Genomic DNA, 9,730 nt, shown 5'->3' on the forward strand with positions numbered 1-9,730 from the left:
ATTTTTTTTAAAAATAATGAGGAATAATTATTATGTTGTGTATTTGATAAAATTAAGAGCAAATCCTTGTTGACATTTTAATTTTTGATGGAAATGCGACAAAATAAATATGGAAGGTTGTCTGGAAAGGAAATAATTAATGTACAATTTCATATCATTTGGGGTTGTAGATGAAAGTAATAACGGATGCCTTGGGATACTAGTAAAAGAAGAACGCAAAATGTCTGTTTATGTCAGAATTGGTAGCCCCCTCTTAAATAGAATCATGAACGACAATGTTAACTCAACCATAAAAAGGTAGTAAGAATTGTTATAAAGGCCACGACAGAACTACTGCATATTTGTCCATTAATAAAGTTGATGAAAATGGCCGTACTACACATTCAAGTTTGAACATTCCTCTAAATAATCATGAAAGTTTCTCAGAGAATCGGATAAAGTAATATTTATAATTAGTGAAGTGAATGATAGTACGGAATTTAATGCTTATATTTGTTTAAAAAATAGGCAGAGGTGGCATAGGGATTGTGGTAGTGGTGATGGAAATATCATTTGGAGGCAACTGGGTGAAAATAAAATAAACATATAAATATAAAACATAAGATAAAAAAAAATAAATAAACCTCCAGAGGAGTTAATTTCAAGCGTAGTTTTTTATTATTTTGGCTACCAGTAACTCTAGAACGGGCAAGGCGTTTGTTTATTCCATTATTTTTTTTGCTTATCTTTAATAGATTCATCATGTTTTGTAGCAATGTGAGGGATTAAGGTTGGGTTAACCTAGACAAATAAAGAAATCAGGCAAAAATATAAATAAACATTATTATTGAAATAAAACGAACATTAAAATTCTGTAAACCAGTAGATGGGTCAATATTAGATGCATATATATAGTAGTTGGAGGGATATCATCAAAAAAATAAATTTTTGGAGGGGGAGGGGGGGGGGGACTTATCATGCCTATTATGATATTAAAGGTATTTGTGCATTATTAATGGCTATGGGTTAACCTAGACAAATAAAGAAATCAGTCAAAAATATAAATAAGCATTATTATTGAAATAAAACGAACATTAAAATTCTGTAAACCAGTAGATGGGTCAATATTAGATACATATATCTAGTAATTGGAGGGATATCATCAAAAAAAAAAAAATTTTTTTTTGGGGGTGGGGGCTTATCAAGCCTATTATAATATTCTAAAGGTTTATTTTGCATTTGTGCATTATTAATGGCTGATATATCAATATTTGAACAATTCTAAAGAGGAAATAAGATGGGGATAGTTTTATAAAGTAAAAATAAAATAATTCTCAAGTTAAATTTATAAGGTAGGAATAAAATAAAATACCATTTGGAGAGATCAATTGGCAAATTTAAAAATAAAAAATAGGATCCTTGTGAATAAATATAGAATAATTTAAATAATATATAAATACCGTAATATGTATTTTTTTTTGGAATAAATATAAAATCATAAAAATAGAAAACCCCGTTTATTATTTTTTATTGAAAGAATAAAAAGAAGTATTGTTAAAAAAGGTAGGAACCTTAAGAATAAATATATAATTTTAATTGAATAAAAATAAATATTGTCATATATAATGATTTTTTAGAATAGATATAAAATCATATATAATAATATACTATGTATATTTTTTTGAGCATTATACAAAATAATCAGCAGGAATAATAGACAAAATGGTAAGCTTTTAAAAAAGTAGGATCCTTAAAAATTGTTATATTAATTTAGTTAAATTTTAAAAATGTATTTTGTATAATTTTTAGTTAGACAAAATATTCATCAGAGATAAAAGGGTATATTGTGCGGCCCGAGAAAATGGATAGCCTTAAAAATACGTAGGATGCTTAAAATAATATAAATTTATTTAAATTATAAAAAAATATTCGATTTTTTGGAATAGATATAAAATCATATATAAAACTATTTATAATAAAAATAATGTACTATGTATATTTTTTTATGCGTTACAAAATAATCAGCAGGGATGGTTAACCTCTCTAAAAATAGTGGGAATATCATCCATAAGAAGCTAAAATAGATTCTAAAATGAAAAGTATAAGAATTTTTAGTATATATAGATGAATAACTTTATTTTGCATTTGGTAGATTTTATTAAGCTTCACGTCATATGACCCAGTATAATTTTTTTGCTTGAATATGAGTTGAATTAAGAATTGAATGATATATATTTTTTGACAAGCCCAGCCTTCGGCTGGAGTATGTAGCCTGAGGTAGGGATTTAAGAGAAAATTATAAAGAAAATAGGGAAATTAAAAGGGAAAGGAAGGTAAAGATAAAGAAAAAGGAAATTAAAAAGTCAAGATAGGAAAGGGAAATGATGAGAAATGGGAAGATAGTAAAAGAAATTAAAAGGGAAAAAAGGAAAAGAGAATTTTAGTATTTTATTTTGATTTTTTTCATATTATTTGACTGTTGTTAAAATAATGAATGTTAGTGAAATCTTTAGTAGGGATACATATGTTGTCGGCATAGCAAAGTCAGTCTTCATTTTGTATGTTACTGAAAACTATTCTTTGAGTTAAAATATATATCTTTATAAAAATATTAACATAAGACTAACATTTAACATTAAAAAATCCCAATCTAGGTTCAAGCCTACAATATCTGGAAAAAATATCCAAGCATCCAAGATCTTAATAATTTAAAAGGATTTTCTCAAGCCCACCTCAATCCCTAATAATTTTGTAACCAAGCCTAGCGATATTAAATTTATAATTAATAAAGGAGAAATCTCTGATTTACCAATTAGTCTACGGGTAAAATATAATACTTTATAAAAATATTAACATAAGACTAACATTTAACATTAAAAAATCCCAATATAGGTACAAGCCTACCATATTTGGAAAAAATTTCCAAGCATCCAAGATCTTAATAATTTAAAAAGATTTTCTCAAGCCCATTTCAATCCCTTTTTGAAAACCAAGCCAATATTAATTTTGAGAAATATTTTTTAAGCCTAGTCTAACCCATAATAATTTTGAAAAAATTTTCCCAAGCCTAGAGATATTAAATTTATTGAATTAACTCAGTTATGAATTTCTATATAAAATATTAATAATTTTTAATATTTAGTATACTTTGACAATTGGTTTTAATATGGCTTCCTACAGTTGCACTAATTTTGAAAAAATCATGTGAATTGGTAATAAGGGAAACTGAGAAAGCCTGAACAAAGCACTTATTAGAGAATCATGACAAAATAAGCTCTGTCCTAATATTATTTATGTTTTTTTTACATTTTAAACTAACAGGTAAATCAGATATTTACCCTTCATGTGATGATAAATCAATTAAAAATTTAACTATCTCCGAGTTGGGAAAAATTTTCAAAATTATATTGGATACGACTGGGCATGGAACCTCAAAATTAATATTAGCTTGCAACTGACATGGGAATATCTTTTACAAATTATTAAGGGTTGAGCTGGGCTTGATAAACTTTTTTATAATTATATGCTTCCCTAATATTGTGAGCTTGGACCTGGCATGACACTATCGTAAAAAATGAATAAAAATCTCATTCCCCGTCATTTTTGATGGGCTTTTTTAATAATTTGATATATTTAATAAATAATGTATTACTTTCCTATGTTTAAACATTGGTATAAACTCAAGACTTGATCAATGGACATGGGAATATCATTTACAAATTATTAAGGGTTGAGTTGGGCTTGATAAACTTTTTTATAATTATATGCTTCCTTAATTATATGCTTCCTAATATTGTGCCTCCTACAATTTTGAAAATTTCCCAAGCCTAGAGATATAAAATATTAATAATTTGTAATATTTAGTAAATAATGTATTACTTTTTGGTTTTAATATGGCCTCCTACAGTTGCATAGAAAATTTAAGTTATAGGATCATCTGTTTGTATAAAATAAATAAATAAATAAATAAATACGTAGCGATGACATGACGTAGCGATGACATGACGTAGCGATGACATGACGTAGCGATGACATGACGTCACGATGACTTAGTTAGGACATCGGAAAATTATAATATAGATTAAGAGAATATGATATTATTCCACAGATGTATGCTATATTGAGATCATCGTGTAACTTGTAAAGACGGTCATCAGCTAATAAGAATTTCCCATATCATATTCATAGCGATCATATTGATAAAATTAGAATAATTGTTATGTTATTTTTCAGGATCACTGACACAGTTGTCTACGTTTACGCCATATTTATGTAATCGTGAGCTTGATCACTAGTTTTACCTATAGTCATCATCGCTGGCTTGATTTGTTTAACGATAGTCAACAGGTAATCGTTGGCTTGATCCCTCGCTTGTAAAAACGATCATTATCTAATAAGAATTTACCTAGATCATATTCATGGTGAGTAGTATTGAATTGACATTATCAACTAATGGTTATGGTATCTTCGTTGTACATCCAGTAAATATTTGTTGAGTCCCAAACTGTCTGATTAAGCGGTTAAGTTATATGATAGTATTGGCTGCATTTATATTCCGACTGAGAGTTGATGTGAGATTAAGACAAAAAAAAAATTTTTTTTTAAACTACTGACGATTTATTTCATAAATTACAGTATTTTCATCATATTAATTTAAATTACTTAAAGAAAAATTGACCATATATAAAAAAAAATTTATCATTATTATTTAAAAAAAAAAATCAATTATTACAATTAATAAATTTGTTATAAAAAACTTTGTTTAAATATAAATGACCCAGGGTCAATCATACAAATAATAAAAAAATTTCTTTTATCAACACATTTCAATACTCATTTAACAATATACACTGATAAGATAAACACAAAAAAATTTCTAGCACATATTCAATAACAAAGTCAAAATGTCATTAATGTCCCAACATTTTATTTTAATTTTTTTTATCACATATTAAAATAAATTTTTATTTTACATTGTTCATCAATGTTTCTTAATATTAAAAGAAAAATTTATTTTAAACTTATTTACACAAAAGATTGTCTTTTACTGAACCTTCTAATACCAAAACCGTGGTATTATTCTGTTTTATCCTTTAGGAAAAAAAATTTTCGAACCAATTTTAATACCTAATTGATTTTTATCACAATGATTAATCATATTCATCAATTTAGATATATCAATATATATACCTTTAATTGAGTCTTTTATTTCTTTTAATTCCTGGAGTACTACCACTGATCTCTCCGCACATTCTTGAATATTACTATAATTATCTGACACCACAGTGTCTTTCTTCAAATTAATATACCTTTGTCAGTACAAATGTACATTTCTTTAGTAAAATTTTTACTACAATAAATAACCCATATATTTAGACCAATAATAATATTGTCACTAACGAATTATTTATATCAAATTTATCAACATTTTGTACAACATTTGATAATAATATCCTTATACTCGGAAATTTTATCAAATAGGCAAGGCTCAATATAAATTAAAAAGCCCATTTCATCATATAAAAATTTTTCTTACTTTAAAATTTGCCGTGTTACAAAAATTTTTTTTTTAAATATTAAAAAAATTTTTGTTTTTACTTTATACAACCGAATTAATCTAAATATTTTGTCTTACAAAATTATAAATTACTTTACAGATTAATTCCAAAAATATTTACAAAGAAAAAATTGCGTTGTGTATACATTAAATTAAATATAAGACAAAATTTTTTTACCTTTATGTCCTAATTAAAATAATTTTATAGGACTCTTTCACAATTAAAAAGTTATATCTTTTCTTAAAAATATCAAAAACTTTAAACTTAATTTTATTTAATAATCAAAATTTTCAATAAACTTTATTTTATTTAATAATCAAAATTTTCAATAAACTTTATTTTATTTAATAATCAAAATTTTCAATAAACTTTATTTTATTTAATATATATATATATATATACATATATATAAGCTATATACATGATATCTTTTTCATAAAACAAATTCAAATTATCATCAAATTATTTTCAAAATTATTGCCAAAAACTATATGATCTTTTTTTTATAATTGTTGATTGACATTTCTATACAAAAACATTTTAATTTTAATAATTAAACCAGTAGTAATTATAAATTATACAATCATTAATAATAAATGTATTATTTTTTCATAGATTTAAAAATATAATTTTAAAAAAATATATTTATAGAAGAATTCATAAAATATCTGTATTATTATAAATGTAAATATGTTATATTTTATATTTAATTATATTTATTTATTACATGTATTTTAATTAGATAGACTTATTCATAGGCGTAGCCAGGAGAGGGGACAAGGGGAAATTCCCCCCCCCCTTCAGAAATTTATCACTTTTTGTAAATATCATTTTTAGCTAATAAAAAATATCCCCCTTAGTCCTCCTCCCACTCCTTGACCCTCAAATATGTATGCATATATCTTAAATAATAATTTAAAAGAAAGAATGTAAAAGTTGATATTTTTTTTATAAAACTATTCATCATAATTTATAGATTTTTGGGAAAATAAATTTTTAAATAAATAAAATGAACCAAAAATGTTTTTTAATAAATGAAATATAAGCCAAAAATAAGTCTTAAGACAGAAGTGAAATGTATTATAATTATTAATAATAGATCCATAAAATTAATAAATAATATAATAGACCCATAAAATTAATAAATAATATAATATATCAAATATAATTTTTTATAAAGTGTGTAATTTTAATTTATTAATCTTAATAAAAGTTAAATATAATTTTAAAACTATTGATAAAATTAAATCATAAATTAAAAAAATATTAAAGCACAATACAAACAGTGGAATATTATATGTCGTAGATTTACAGTATATCTAATTATCAAATGACAATCAAGTAATTTTTACCTATATAGCGAATAATCTATTTTACAGATAACTATAAAATATTGATAAGGACATCAGAAAATACCTTTTAAAGACATTGTGGGATAAATAATATAAAAATTAAATTTAAATATCATTTTCTTAAAATAAATAGATGGCGTTAAATAATTGAATGCAAATTGTTGCGTATTTAATATCAAGTGCCTTGATTAGTAAAATTTGTTAAATTATTAACTGTAATATATTCTCTAACTGTCAAATATGTCTGTAAAAGTGGAATTTTACCTAGTATTTTATAACTAATTCTATATAATAGAGTAAAATCAACTATATGTCTACTTACTTTTTATAAATAAATTACTTATAATTGTTTGGAATAAATTATTACCATGCTTTTATATTAAGGTATATACAATACAAATAATTTATTATATTTTTATTTTATATAAACTAATAAAAATATATTTCATATTTGTTCCAGGCTTATATATTAAAATTTGTAAAAATATTTATGACTATAGACTAAAGTAACCCGGCCGAAGGCCCGCCCAAAAGGGGGTCTGGGGGCGAAGCCCCCAGTAATTTTTTAATTCCACCCCCCCCCCCCCCCCCTTATGAAAATCCTGGCTACGCCTATGGACTTATTGTTCGTCATTTTAAGCTTAAAAATTATGTTTTATAGAATATAGTTATTACATTACTAATACCCATTAGAACATTAGATAAACTTTGCAAATATAATGTAAAATATAATATAATTTAACAAACAACGACTTCATGATACAAAGTATAATAAAAGATATAATGGAAATTAAATTAATGCAAATGATAATATGAGGAAGAAGGGGGGGGGGATTTTAAATAATTTAGGGAAGAAGAAGAAAATCTAGATTAATCGTGCTCCTCGGTGAATGAACCTATGAAGCATGTGAAATTAGATTTTATAATCTGAATTCCTATGCATTGACGTAAGTAGAAGCCATCTTTTGGGTCTCCTGATTTAGTTCTTAAGGCTCTGCCAATCTTTTTAATTAGGCAAAGAGCCTGACTTCCAAAGGATGTTAGAGTTGTCGTGACAACTGGTACGAATTTATACTCATCTAGAATATCCACATATTTATTTGTTTTAAAATCTTCGGTGTATTTTAAAATGTCTTTATTGATGTTAAAGGGTGAGAGGGGGTCAACGCAGGAGAACGTTAGAAATTGTCCATTCTCCCAAGAAATTTGTGTAATTCCATCAGGTCGTCTCCCATCCGTAAAGAGACCTGGGGGTTTTAAAATGGCAGGAAAAGCTGCGGACTGTAAAGCTCGTTTTATGAGAGCATAGCATCTGTTATGCCGGATTAAGCGTCCACTGATAAAGATGCATTGGAGGCACTGACGACCAGTTTGACTTACTGGATTTTGCACTTGACGCACTTGTATGAAACTGAGGCTGTTATATTTGAATGGCTACAGCAAAACTGAATTCTTGATTTGAAAGTTCGAGATCAAGATTTTTAGAGGGGATGGCATCTCATGTCCTGAACCTTGGTTGAGGGAAGCTAATAGGGCATGATCTTCAGATTGCAGAGTCGAAAAGAGGTAATCAACGGACCTTGCAATCATCGGATTATCCCAATCCTTTTGTTTATGGGAGGCTGGTGGATGGCATTCATCTCCGACTGAGGCTTTCCATATGACATAGGCTTCGTCAAGCAGTGCATCTGGCAAGGACAGGTGATCAGTTATTATTTTGGAGCTTGCCAATCTGGACGAGATGAAACCACTAATTGATAAGGCTATGGGTGATCGTAACCCTAAGCCTCCTTTATTGCAGGGGAGAGTGGCTTGATGCCACGAATTGGAGTTAAATTTGAGATTAGTTATTTTTTAATGATGTTTTTAATTATGGATTCATATGCTCTTAAGGGTTTCGGATGTTTAAAAATAGCAGTTGACCATAGAGCATATAGGATCTTTGGTATATCGAAGAAATTTTTAATTAAGAAGAAAGATTTATGGGTGGGAAGTTGCATAATTAGTCCCTCCATATTGTTTAAATTATTCGAAGTAGCCTGGAAAAAGGCTTCAACTACTAAATAGCCTCCAACTGGTGAGCCAAAATGTGTTAGTTCTTCAGCCATAACCTCTTTAAAGGCGTGGCAGTTGGGAGATTGAGAGGTGAGCTGACAGAATTCTGTTTTGTCAACGTTTAAGAGAAGGCCTATGTCTGACCCATCCTTTTGCAAAATTTCTAGGGCTTTGTCTATCTCTTCTAGGTTTCCACTTATAATCCCGTCATCTATGTACCAGATATGAAGATCTAACAGGCAGCTGCTTTTTTTTTTAACTAGATTATCTATTCCTAGACAGAATAATATCCACCCTAGGGGATGTCCCTGTTGAATTTTTTCTGAAGAAGAAAGCCTGTATTCACCATATTATAAGATGGAGGGATTCGCATAGCAGCTTGTAGCATGGGAAGCTATTAATGAAGGATTTTAGGAAGACAGATCATTTTATTGTGTTGTATGCATAGTTGAAGTCAATTTTAATCAGGTGTTTATTTAGAGGATTATTTTGAAGATAGATGCGGGTTATATGAGCGGCAGACTCACAGCCGCCTTCGACACCAACCCTTAGTTGAGTTGAAATGAGAATTGTGGAGTCTTTCTCATTGATTCGAGCCGAAATTAATTTTGATATTAATCTCTTAAAGAGGGTGCCTATGGCAATTGGGCGTAGGTCTTTGTTGGGTTTTGTAAGAGCGATTAGTTTTACTCTAAACATAATTGGCTGGGCAAAGATAGGAACGTCACAATGTAAGATCACAAAGGAGTGTTATACTGTTGAGTAGGGTAGTTTGAGAATTTGGAA

This window comes from Gordionus sp. m RMFG-2023, chromosome 1 (assembly GCF_954871325.1).
Source record: "Gordionus sp. m RMFG-2023 chromosome 1, tfGorSpeb1-WG-v2, whole genome shotgun sequence".
NCBI classification, from domain to species: domain Eukaryota; kingdom Metazoa; phylum Nematomorpha; class Gordioida; order Chordodea; family Parachordodidae; genus Gordionus; species Gordionus sp. m RMFG-2023.